The sequence below is a fragment of the Stegodyphus dumicola genome, chromosome 2 (genome assembly GCF_044657685.1).
Source record: "Stegodyphus dumicola isolate Sdum_Otavi_A_Nest chromosome 2, ASM4465768v1".
NCBI classification, from domain to species: Eukaryota; Metazoa; Arthropoda; class Arachnida; order Araneae; family Eresidae; genus Stegodyphus; species Stegodyphus dumicola.
In genome coordinates, this window is record NC_140769.1 from 39,926,431 (window position 1) to 39,938,706 (window position 12,276).

General features: G+C 34.8%; 1 protein-coding gene across 1 annotated transcript in view; it reads right to left on the reverse strand.

Moving 5' to 3' along the window:
- Positions 1-12,276, reverse strand: part of LOC118182139 (zinc finger protein basonuclin-2-like) — a 284,225-nt gene that overhangs the window by 150,750 nt on the left and 121,199 nt on the right. The gene's annotated exons all lie outside the window — the stretch shown is intronic.

A 12,276-nucleotide genomic window follows, 5' to 3' on the forward strand; every position in this document is an offset into this window, starting at 1 on the left:
ATTTGCTCATGCGTGGATGTGTCTATGGCTTTCAATAGGTTTCGCCCGTTCGCTCTCATTGGTCGACTCTTATACCAAGTTGGCATAAGGTTGAAAACTTCGAACTTTATGCCAAAGCCCCTAAACCAGTTTTTGAGAAGTAGCAAGGTCTGGTTACCTAGCAGCGAAGCTCGGTTTAAACCAGTTATGACACTTATACCACCGTCTGAACGAAGCCTAACTGCCTTAATTATGCTGTTAACTACTAGCGGTTGTGTCGCAAGAAATTGTAATTTTCTCATGATTCTTATAAGCGAAATTAATTTAATTTTAAGTGCTATGTTTTAATTTGTCTTCACGGAAGCGGAAACAAAATATATTGACGTAATAATTCCCAATTTGCACTGTGGTGAGAGAAGCAATACGAAAATCTAGTACCACAGAAGAAATCATTACGGAGCTTGCACAAGCAACCTCTGATGCCGTTTTATGGCAGCGCACTCATCAGCTGTCGTTGTCGTGTCGATTGCTTATCTATTATGTTTTTGGGGATAATATATTTTCAAACGACAAAAGTTCAATAACAAAAGGAAGATCAACTTCACAGGTTTTCTTTTGTACACGTATGAAGCATGACAGCCGTTATTCCAAAGTGAAATATTATAATTCAAAAAGATTAATGATATGCAAAATAAGTAGAAATCTGTTTTTTGCTGGCTGTGTGCACTTTTGAGATAAAATGTTTCTTAATAATTGTTTGTATCAATCAAATTTAAAAAAAAAAAAGAATTATTTGCTTATTATGGCAAGATCATTTTGATAGGCTTTGGTTTATTTGATTATGGCAAAGGACTCGAGGGCTATTTGCTTTAGGGGATGGATACCTTCGTGGAGAAAGTTTCCCTTTCTAAGAGAAATTGGATCATTTTACTCGTTGCGCGTTAGGATAACCACGAAAATGTCCATTGGTGAGCCACTGGTGGGTCACGATCATTTTTAATTTTCCCTCTTTATCCGATTTTCATAAATTCATTAGAATATTTTAACCATTACTGTACTTAGTCTTCAAATTATATCATTAATTTTCATGTTCAAAATATAATAAATCGAATTAGTTCTGTTTCCGCAATTCCTCCTTCCGCGTTTTCAAAATTCTTCCTGTTCCCGTGAAGTCGAAGAGTACAGTCCCCCCTCCCACAGCTCCCCAGGAGATGTCGCGATGAGTCATTAAGAAGAGCTGGGCAGTTTCTTTGTGAATAAGTTGTCTTAGTTCGTTATATTGAAGACGTGTCTTAGTTTAGGCTCCTCTCGAAATGCTTAGTTTCGTTCCATTTGTAAGTCTGCTACAAGATTAGCTGTAATTTTCACATCTCATGTTAATCAATACGGATGTGTTAGACATTATTGGAACTAAAAGGAAAAAACCTTTAGCCCTTTATAAAGGTTATCAGTATTGAATTCAGAATAAAAATAAGGAAAATGTAGTTTATTGGATTTGCATAACTGAAAGAATTAAAAGCTGCAAAAGCGCAATTAATACCAAAGAAGTCGTCGTTTAAGAAGAAAAAACGTCGTTTTATAACGAATAGTTATTCTGAAAGATTTTGTTATAACTCACCTTTCTGCAGAATTTTGGAAAAAATATTGTTTTTTACTTTAGGAAACAATCTTTTAATACATTGCGAAAATCATCGCAGAGTTTGAATATATATCTCTTTCCCCTTTTAAATACAGTATTAGCTTCATTCATGCAAAGATCTGAGATCGTAAATATTTTTCTAATTATTTCTTTTACAAATTCTATTATTTCTTTTAAAAATTTAGTAATTTCAATTATTTCCTTTACAAATATCTATTATTTCTTTTAAAAATTTAGTAATTTCAATTATTTCTTTTACAAAATTTTTAGATTTAAAAAAATCCAAAATTTCTTTGCTTTCCTACATTTTGGGAGAGACCAAGGTCCCCTCTAACCCCCCCCCACTATGTAACCCCTTTGGGAAGAGAGGTAATGAAGATTGATGATTTCGCGGAAACAGGAATCGCGGAAAAAGGAAGACACCGTGGCGACCATTTCCTTAAGACAAGCACTTCTGAAAATGGCCTGTATTTCTGCAACACAAATAAAGATTAGTACTGTATTTCACCTTTCTCAGACGATCACTACCGCTATCCGTGCGGAGTCATCCTAGATAGGCATATAATTTTTCTTCATATCTAGTACAATTCGGTCAAAACCACGGCACGCCAATGGAGAAAGCACCGTGAAAACTTCATGCAAATGCTGGAAGACAAATCCTGGACGATCTATTAATATTTTTGGCTCCAAGTAAGCGGCCAAATGTTGAGCGTAATTTAATAATAAAGGAAATCTATTTCTCTTCCAGAAGTTAGCCGATATATGAAGCAGTTGACTTGAACAATGAGTATATGCCATGAAAATCAAATATGCCACGATAATAACTGAAAATATAAGATACTTTACGAGGACCAACATAAGTAATAGTTTTCTAAGAGCTCAAGATTAGACTTAATGCATGCAAAACATTTTGTTCAAATGATGCTTCTTTCCTATAAAATTCAACAAAATAAATAATATAAAGATGTAAATATCACAAAAATGGATTAAAAGAAAACTGTGCGCAAAACTACTAATGCTTCAAGTGAAAGGAATGGATGGCAGGTTAACAACTTAGAAACATTCTTTTTTATATCATAGACACGATAAATATATAAAAAGGAAGATCTCAGACGATTAAAAATCGAACAAAGAGACAAACTAAACTCCGAAAGGAAGGGAAGAGGAGGGTGAATCATTTAATAAAAGAGATTAAGTAAGTAAGCATACGCACAGACGGAAAAAGTGTGTTCGAATTGCGCGAAATTAATGGCAACGTCGTTTTACAGTCGGGCGTTAAACTCCTACCTTTGGGGGGGGAAGTGTGCGTGCGTAAAATGCGCGAACACGCGAGATAAAGGCGGAGAAAGGGAGGAGAAAACTCAAAAGGCAATAAGGGGTGCGTTCAAAAACGACAACTGGATTAAACAGGCAGAAATTCACAACTATATTTGATCAATTAAATGGGATTTCAGATTAATATAATTAATCGATTAATGCGAATAAATTTAACTGATTAATCGATTTACAGATTTCGTGTAGGAATGGACTTATGCGATTAAAATTATTATCATAAACGATATGATAATTATTAGTACTAAATAAAAATGTTCATTCCACAGAGGATTTGAATTCGGCATCAGAAACATACGCTCTTAAATTTATATGAAGTCCTTTTCGATTTAAAGTATTGGAAAAATGTTTTAATAAATCCATCCACGTTTGATACACCTAATTTAGAGAATTATGTAGCATATAGGTGTTCAGAAAGCTAAAAAAATTTACATTAACTTACGGTCGGCCTATTCCATAATAAAGTATTGAATATTTCCAATAATTTATTAAATTGAAATATTAAACACGAGAAACGAAGTTACATGCTCAGCGTTTACTGAAAATGCACTGAGTCTGAAAAATGATTTATTCGCTTTATTTAATTGTGGCAAAGTACTCGATGACTAAATGGAGAGATATCGTCGTGATACGCACGGGTAAAACTACAAAAAGGCCTATGCGGCCAGCCCGTTCACCTAGATTCGAGCCTGGGACCAAACTACCAGCGTTAATCAACTTTATCGCTCTGCCACTGGTGGGCCCTGAAAAATGGTTGAATAATTCTTGGCACTGGGCCTGGAGAATGGTTGAAAAATAGCTGGTTAATTCCAGGATGGCGTAGATGATGCTATAAAATAAAAGTTTTATCTCTTTTCTGGACAGTCACCAATTTAGAAGCTTAGGGCAATAAGTAAAGTGTTCTATCACTGGATTTCTACGCCCACATTCCTTATTTCTACGAAGGAGAAAGAGAATTTTGAGAAATCAAATGAGGATTGTAGGACCGCCTAAAATCTACATTCCTAGGCGTTGAGGTCTTAGGTCAACTAACATCAGGTCTTGATATTAGTTGCCTGGTAGATGTATTTGGAAGTTATAATGTTATCAGCATTTGATTGTACAGTTCCAAAGTAAGAGCATTCTATATCTGACTGTCAGTATAAACTTTGCTGTACGCTAAGAATACAGTTATAGTTAATACAGTTTCAACAGAATTAACACCGCTGGCTATCCAAAATGCAACACAAAGAACAAGCAATATCAAAGTCAAATTTATTTCAGAGATCACACATAGTATCAGTGTTCACTGATTTGAAAGAAAACATTCTTTGAAATGAGAAAGACGAGAAAATCAGTAATTAGTGTTGGCTCCGCGTTTGTCATTAACCGCTGCTATATGCAACAGCATTGAGTGAAAGAGGCTTCGAATGTGTTGCTGGAGAAAGGCAGGCCATGCTGCCTCCACACGTAGTCGAAATTTATCTGGTGTACCTGCCGGACTAGGCGTTCTCGAATCATTGACGAGATATGTTCGATGAGTAAGATAGGTCTGGTAAATAGGCAGGCCAGGATTGCAATGCAATATGGTGGGCTAAGAAGAAAGCTTAACACTGCATGCAAGACGTGGTCGAGCATTGTCCTACTGAAATGTGGCCGCAGGTTAGCCCTGTAGTTAAGAAAGGAAAATAGGCTGGAAAATTTCAGAGCTACTATTGGCTGGTAACTGTACCGGTAATGTGTACTATGCGTGGGTGGGAGAGAAATCCATAACCACCCAACAGCAGATGCAGGACCAGTATGATGATACATAGCAGAACAGTAGAACAGCCTCTCTCCACGGTGATACCCAAACTCTAATCCGGCCATCGTTGGTACTGCAGCCAGAAGCGTCATTGTCAAATGAAGTGTCAAATGTGTGTGGTTTAAACTTAGAGGTAAGCGAAGCAATAAAGGCCTCGGACAGTCCATTGAACTGTAAACGATGTCGAACTGTTCGTGCAGATAACGATTGTATGTGGCAGTGACATGCGCACAATATGCCTGTTTTTCGGTGGATTGGTGCGACGAGGTTGTTGCAGTTACTCCTGTCCGTCAGTCGTTCTTTCCGGCAATACCCGATTCCATATTCACATGACTGTTGCTTGGTTGCGTCGGAAACGCTGACTAATTTCCAGGAAGGATGATTCGCTGTCTCTGTATGCAACATTTCTGCCTCGGTCGAACTTAGAAATTGCTCAAATAATGATCGTATTTTTCTACGAGGCATACTGAAGCTCCACACACACAAAAAAAATCTCACCAGAGAACAATCCACGTTACTCCAACTCTAACTTCCTCTGTATACCGTGATTATCGAGTATCTTACGCGATGTATTCCAGCTCTTGCAAATAAATGCCATAAGGCCACATAAAGTGAAATATTTCTGCACAACTAGTCCCATGAAGGGTTCGAATTGAAAGTAAAAAAAAGGCGTGACCGGTTTGTCATATGATTCAAAACGGCATTCTTCTACCTTAATATACGGATTGCAAGGAGCGTTACAGTCGCCCATGATGTGCGCGTGCACTGAAATCGTAATCATTTGCATATTCCATAACCGCATACACATGATGCAAGTTTCAAGCTGTTCGGATGCTTCTTTCATGGTGTTGCATTTTGGATGGCCAGCAGTTTATATCACTTTCAAAACCTCGTAAAACGAAACATCCTTATGTCGGATGAATGATTTTAATCTTTACGTTTAATGGCTTTACGTTAAAAACTGAAACTCGTTCTCAAAGAAGGACAACATTTGTATATGTTTTATATTATAAATTTAACAAACATTCTCTATTCGTAAAAAGCAAATTAAAAGCAAATTTAAAGTTAGTTTAAATTAAATTAAATTTAATGCAAACAAATAAATGATTAATGTTGTTGCGAACTAATCTACAATATCATTTAAATTCTGAGAGCATATGTAAATCAAGTGCAAGTATCAAATTCATGAATAAATATAAAATTCTAAAAAATTATTTAATCCTAAAAAATTAGATAGAAAAATGCATAAGTGAATGATTGTTGAGCAGGCAGGAGACAGACTTATCAAGGGGAAGTTGTCTCTAAACCTAACTCTTCAATCATTCAATTCGTGTTTCGTCATCCATGTAGGCAAGTGTAAAAGTCAAAACCAAAAGTAACACCAATTGTGGTGAATTACCAAAACGAAATTTAAACAAGTGGAATAAGACAAGAATTAAATTAAAATTAAAATTAAAATAATAAATTTAAAAAATAAGAGTAGAAAACCAAATTTTTGGAAAACCAAAGTAGTTTAGAAACTCTTGCTCACAGAAACTTACCCTACATGAATTATGCATATAAATCAAAAGAAACTAGACATTATCTATAAAAAAAATATTTAAATTATACTTAAATAATACTAAGAAGGCAAGTAAATAGTAAGTTTTAATTTAACTTACCAACTAGTTTGTTTTTGGGGGGGGTGGAGAAGCATTGCCAAACTAAGTGATGTAAGTAGTGTGTACTGCAAACTTTAAATAGAGGGCGTTAATGTAAGGTACTGTGATAACTTTTTTTTTTTTTTTTTTTTTTTGAAAAAAACTTATTCTGTAAACTTTTAAGTAATGTAAAATGTGTGTTCTGTTGTAAAAATGTGCAAAAAAAAAAAAAAAAAAAAAATTGTAAAATTCAAATTTTACGGATTTTTTTCAATACGGAATTTGAAAACAGGTCGGAACTACCAGAGTTTGAATTACCAAACTTGAATTAGCGATTTTACCGCTCAGCCGCTAATGAGCTCTGGGAAAAAGGAAGAAAACATAGAAGAAGATCACTAAAAGAAAATCATGTGATAATGAAATAATAATATAAATACATATGTAGAGACATTATGTATTTTGGAAGCAGGAAAGATGAAAAATTAACAAGCTTCGCCGGGAATCGAACCTCTGGAATACCGGCGCAGCGTGCAGTCCACCACACCACGAAGACACGCTAGGAAGGCGGGAGAAATAACTTATTCATACACGTGCAATTTTTAATAACTGATCAGTAATTGTAAATTAATTAATAACGATTAATAAGCCTACATAACAATGTAGCAAAACAAAACCAAAGAAATGAACTCCAGAAGTTTTTAGCAGTCCACTACAAAATTGTGTTATAACCTACAGCTAAAATGCGACCTTGGCTTTAGGAAAAATTTTACTTGATCGTATTAAAGTGAAATCGTGCTGTGGAAATAATTTTACATTCTTTGGACTTAAGTAACACTTTTGATTCATTTTCATGCTAACACAGATCACAGTTTTTCTTGTCTACCACTTTTCTTCCAAAATATGAAAACAACCTTGAAGCAAGAGTCAAAGATCATTAGACAACCCCCAAAGAACCATGTGCAGACCAAAAGTGTCTGGGCAATGGAGGACTTGTACCCAGACCTAATTACACTTGGCGAGAAGAGACATCTATTATAAGAAGCAGAAGCAAGTGAAAAGAAGCAATCGATGCCAGCCACCAGGTACTTTCCCTACCTTTCCTTTCCACTTTCCTAGCAAAAGGATGAGGAAAGAGTATGAAAAAAAAAAAAAAAAAAAGACACATTTATTAGCTCTTTCTCATGCTTGTGTCTAGGTCAGAAGTAATAAGGCTCAAGCTTCCCCGTAATTCTCGTCTTCTAATACTATACATTACTTTTCGTTTATATTTTTGGCATTTACCTTGAATACGTAAACAGAAAATCTTGCTAACCACCAGAATTTACTTGCGGTCGTAACATGGGGCTGTTCAGGGTGTATAATTGAAAGATAACTACAGAGATAGGAAAAGAGTTATTTTTAAATTAGGCAAACAAATAATCTTCATTTATGTGCAGCACATATTACTGGGCCTATTGTTTTGAATACGCATTAATACAAGTGAGAGCATTTTGGCTAATAAATATACAACATGCTCAGAGGCTCAAGTTGTTTGGAATTTTGTAGTCTATACTAGTTTTGATTTCGAAAAACCTACATTACGATTGAAAGAAATGGTTTCAACACATAACGTCTAAAATGTGCGATCTGAATTATTTTAGTCTTGAAGGCATCAAAGAATCAGAATCGCAAAAGGTTCATTGAAAATAGTAGTAATAAAATAGTTTTACTAGGTTAGACTGACGTATAGTTAGTTAAACTGGGCTCATTTTTAAATCTCACAAATTGTGATATTACACAAACCATACAATTAAATTATTATTACCAAAAAATAAATTATTATTATCGCAGATTGGGGTTCGGTATGTGTTCAATCATCGCACAAGCAGTGATGGATAATGAGGAAAATATTAAATAATTCATACATTTCCAAAGCTGTTTATTGAACATTACAAAATTTGCCATGTTTCTGTTAATAGCTTGATTAAAACAGAACGGTCAAACCGCTGAACACTGGTGGTTGAACCTCGGTTCTATATCCGTTAAACGGGCTAGTTGCGTGGGAGGTTTCGTAATTTACATTATGTTCAACATGAATACCAGACTTTTCTTAAAAAGTTCTCCACGAAGGTACACCTCCTTTTAGGCAGATAGCTCTCGTATGTTTTGCCATAATCCAGTAAATTAAATCTTTTATTAACATATGCGACGCATAGAACCCCCACCCCCCCCCCAAAAAAAAATCTTGCAATTTACAAAAAGTGTTTGCTCAGGAAAAACACATACATTTAACTTTTTAAAATTTTGTTAACAAATTATCGTAAAATAATTATTTATGAGAGATTAAAATTATTCCATTTAAATAAGCTGTTTAAGAAATCTTACACTATTAATTAGAATACGTTTATTTAATCTGTAATTAGCGACATGTTCTACTTTAAATTTTGCCGTAATACTTTCAGTTCATGTAACAAAATATATCACAAACAAAACTTTAAAAATTTCTGATTCTGTAAAATCCATTTTTCTTTCTTATTAAAACTAAAATTGCTCGTAGGGCAACAACTACTTATTTAGCAAAAATCTGAAATTTATCACTAATTACAAATTCAATTTAAGAGTTGCAAAATGCTTACTACGATATTACAAATCTATAATATTTACGCGGTAGACATAGTGTGTCATCGGCCATAGGTAAACTTTGTGCAGCCCCTCTGCACAGCGTAAGATATTTATGCTTAAAATTTAATCAGTAAACTCAGTGATGTAAAAGAACTGTGTTGCTGTTGCTGCTCGGCAAAACGCAATATATTTATTTGTCTTTCGAATTTAATAAACAAACTCAGCACACCTCTCAATAAAAAGTACAATATTCACCAAAATACATAGAAAATGTTATCCATGTATGGCATATGAAAAAAATACTACAAAGTAAAATTACTATACGATCACGTAAGATGTGGCTGTAAAGTACAATATTTTAATTCAGTCTAACTAAAATATATTTAAATAACTGTGATCACAATGAAAAATCACACATATACAAAACTGATTATCGAACTAAAATTTCAGAAAATACAAGTTTTAAAAATATTATCACTTTAAATTTTTTTAAAAGGTTGTATATAATTTATATTTATTCGAATGTTCCAGATAAATTTAGATTCCGCGTTCATTAGCACCCGGATACGTATTCAAATCTGGATATCATAGTCTGCAGAAGAGCTTGTTACAGCTGAGCAAGCGATGATTAATCTACCAGTAACGGCTGATTTAACAATGAATGATTGTATTCACAATGATACAGGTAACATTGAACAATAATATATTCCACAGTTAATATTAACTCAATTTCATCCAGTTTTTTATTTGGCATATTAAATTGATCTAAGTACATTAAATGAAGTGATTTTACTTGTCATGCTCATGTCCTTTTATAGGCATAAAAAATCAGTTTATTATTTTTTTAGAATAAATTGCTTTTAACTTAAAAACTAATTTTATTGACAATTATTTTCAACAAACAACTGCACTGCTCGACAGTTTTGCCATAAAAATAGTATTTACAATTTAATAAACCTCTAATTTTAAGCGGCATTTAGTTAATAAATTAAAAGTTTCCATTTTAGTTTGCTATTTAAATCATCGAAAGCTCTCACACAGAATTCAGTGCCGATTTCGATAAACATTTGATTTTATACAAACTACATTTAAAACTTCTATTTTCCACCAATCTTTTAAGAGACACAGTCATTGTACCTACACCAGATGCAAAAGACATTAAAGCCAAAAGTAGGAGAACCAAATCCTCCAACAAGGACATCCATTTCTCCCAAGAATAGAAATTTCTTTCTTAATTTAAACTTCCCTAAGGTGTACACTCTACTTTCAAACAAGTATTAAAAATGTCTTTCTTTCTATTCCTTGCCGCCGCCTTCAGTGAATCCAGAGAGTAATGGTCTGCTGGAAAGAGACTGGAGAAATAATCCTTTATCCTTCTCGTTTTTATGGTGGCAAGGATAAAAGGGCTAGTCCTTTTTCGCCGCGAAATTTTTCGCGCCCCAACCACAAAGTAGTTCGGAAGAAAAATCCTCCGATGGAATCATTAAGCCGCCCAGGGCAAGCACACCCATATAGACGTATAGCCTGGCTTCCATCCTCTAGTACAACAGCGTTAGAAAAGGCGCATCCATTTCTCTGGACTCCGAATAGACAGAGTACTTTAAAAAGTATATATATACCCCGACGAGGGGGGTAATGCAAGGGGATATATAGGTTTTTAAGTCCTCTCGACGCATCTCTTAAGGGACATGGGAAAAAAAAGAGCGAGAGAAAGGACTTAAATGTTTAAAAAAAAAGTAAATAAATATAGTGAAATACTTCAGAAGGAGCACTCTCTGTCAATTTAGAGCTGCCGACTTTCTTTCTATCCAGGAAAAGAGGGGGTATGGACTCAGAAGGGGGAGCTGCATAAAAAATTGATTTGCACGTGGCTCTGCCGCGATAAATCTGAATTCCGAAAATGCCCTGTCAAATTGTCCACAAGGGAGACACTCATCTTCCCCGTCTTCCTCCATTGCCCTTTTAAAAAATAAATATAAAAAACTATAGACTTTGAATGATAAAAAAATTCCTCTTTCATTCCAAAAAGACTCGGTTACTCACATAGTCCAAGGTGGTTAAGATCTAGAGTAGAAAGGAGGGGTAAGAATAGTTGGGGGGCAAGAGAACTTCACGTAAAGGCAGGTAGGTCAATGGGACGACTATAAGACAAGGAGATGAATGGAAAGAATAATGGAAAAGACCATTCCGGGATGGAGAGAGATTCAAAAGAAGGGGAAGAATTGTCCTAGATCGCATAAACCTATCAATCCTTGCTCAATCCCACCGCATTCGCAGTGACTGCCAACCCGACCGATCGTATGCAAATAAGGACAGGAAGGGATAAGCCCTGCTTAAAGGGTTATTGCAAGGTCATCATTAAAAAGGGCTTAGAGTGTGTCCGACAGCCCCGTGTGCTTTTAATTGCCCCTCGGAGAGCGGTGATAAAAACAAAACTTTTTGGAATGAAATGAGTTTTATGGGAAGATTCAGGATTACCTTGAGATAAAGCGTTCAAGCAACCAAATTTTGCATAAAAAAAAAAAAAAAAAAAAAAAAAGGTGAGGGCAAGTCTTGGTGATATACAAAAAAGTAAAAATACTCTTACATGAAATAAACCCAATCTTCTTTTATTACTACCTGAATTTTTCTGCGAGTTCACTTTTTATATGCCTCCCTTCAGTTCTAATGCCTAATAATTAACCATAAGCTTCTAATCTGGGCAATAGCTAACTGAAAACCTTTTCCTTGAGATATATGTTACCCCAAAACAAAACTAGAATAATTTAAGATTTCAAGCGATTGCACTGTTTCCTAAGGACCGAAATGAAAGTTCTGTAAAAGAAGAGGCATTAAAAAAAAAAAAAAAAAAAAAAAAAAAAAAAAAAAAAAGGAAAGGAAGAAAGAAATTTACTTATTTGAAAGTAACCCAAAGTGTTTTCCAGTCAGCAGCGTTCAGCATTTTAAACCGAGGATGGGTGGAATAGTTATCAAAGGGGGAAAAAACCAATAATGATTACTTACTAGTGTAATACATTTATATCTACACTGTACAGTACGTTACACACATTCCTATATTACTCTAACTACAGAGTTGTACTTATTTTTAACTAAATATACAAAGGAGCACTATATTGTTGTTTAGCAACAGGAAATGACGCTACATTTTACTAAAATGCGTACTGACGTTATCGCCGAAGCAATACTATGTTCAAGGCCTCAAAGTATCAGCAACAATTTTTGTTCTGCTAGTCAGCATTCTGTCCCGATGTCCTTTCCATACTGATCTCTTAAAGGTGTAGGGCAATGCTCCGAGAATTCCG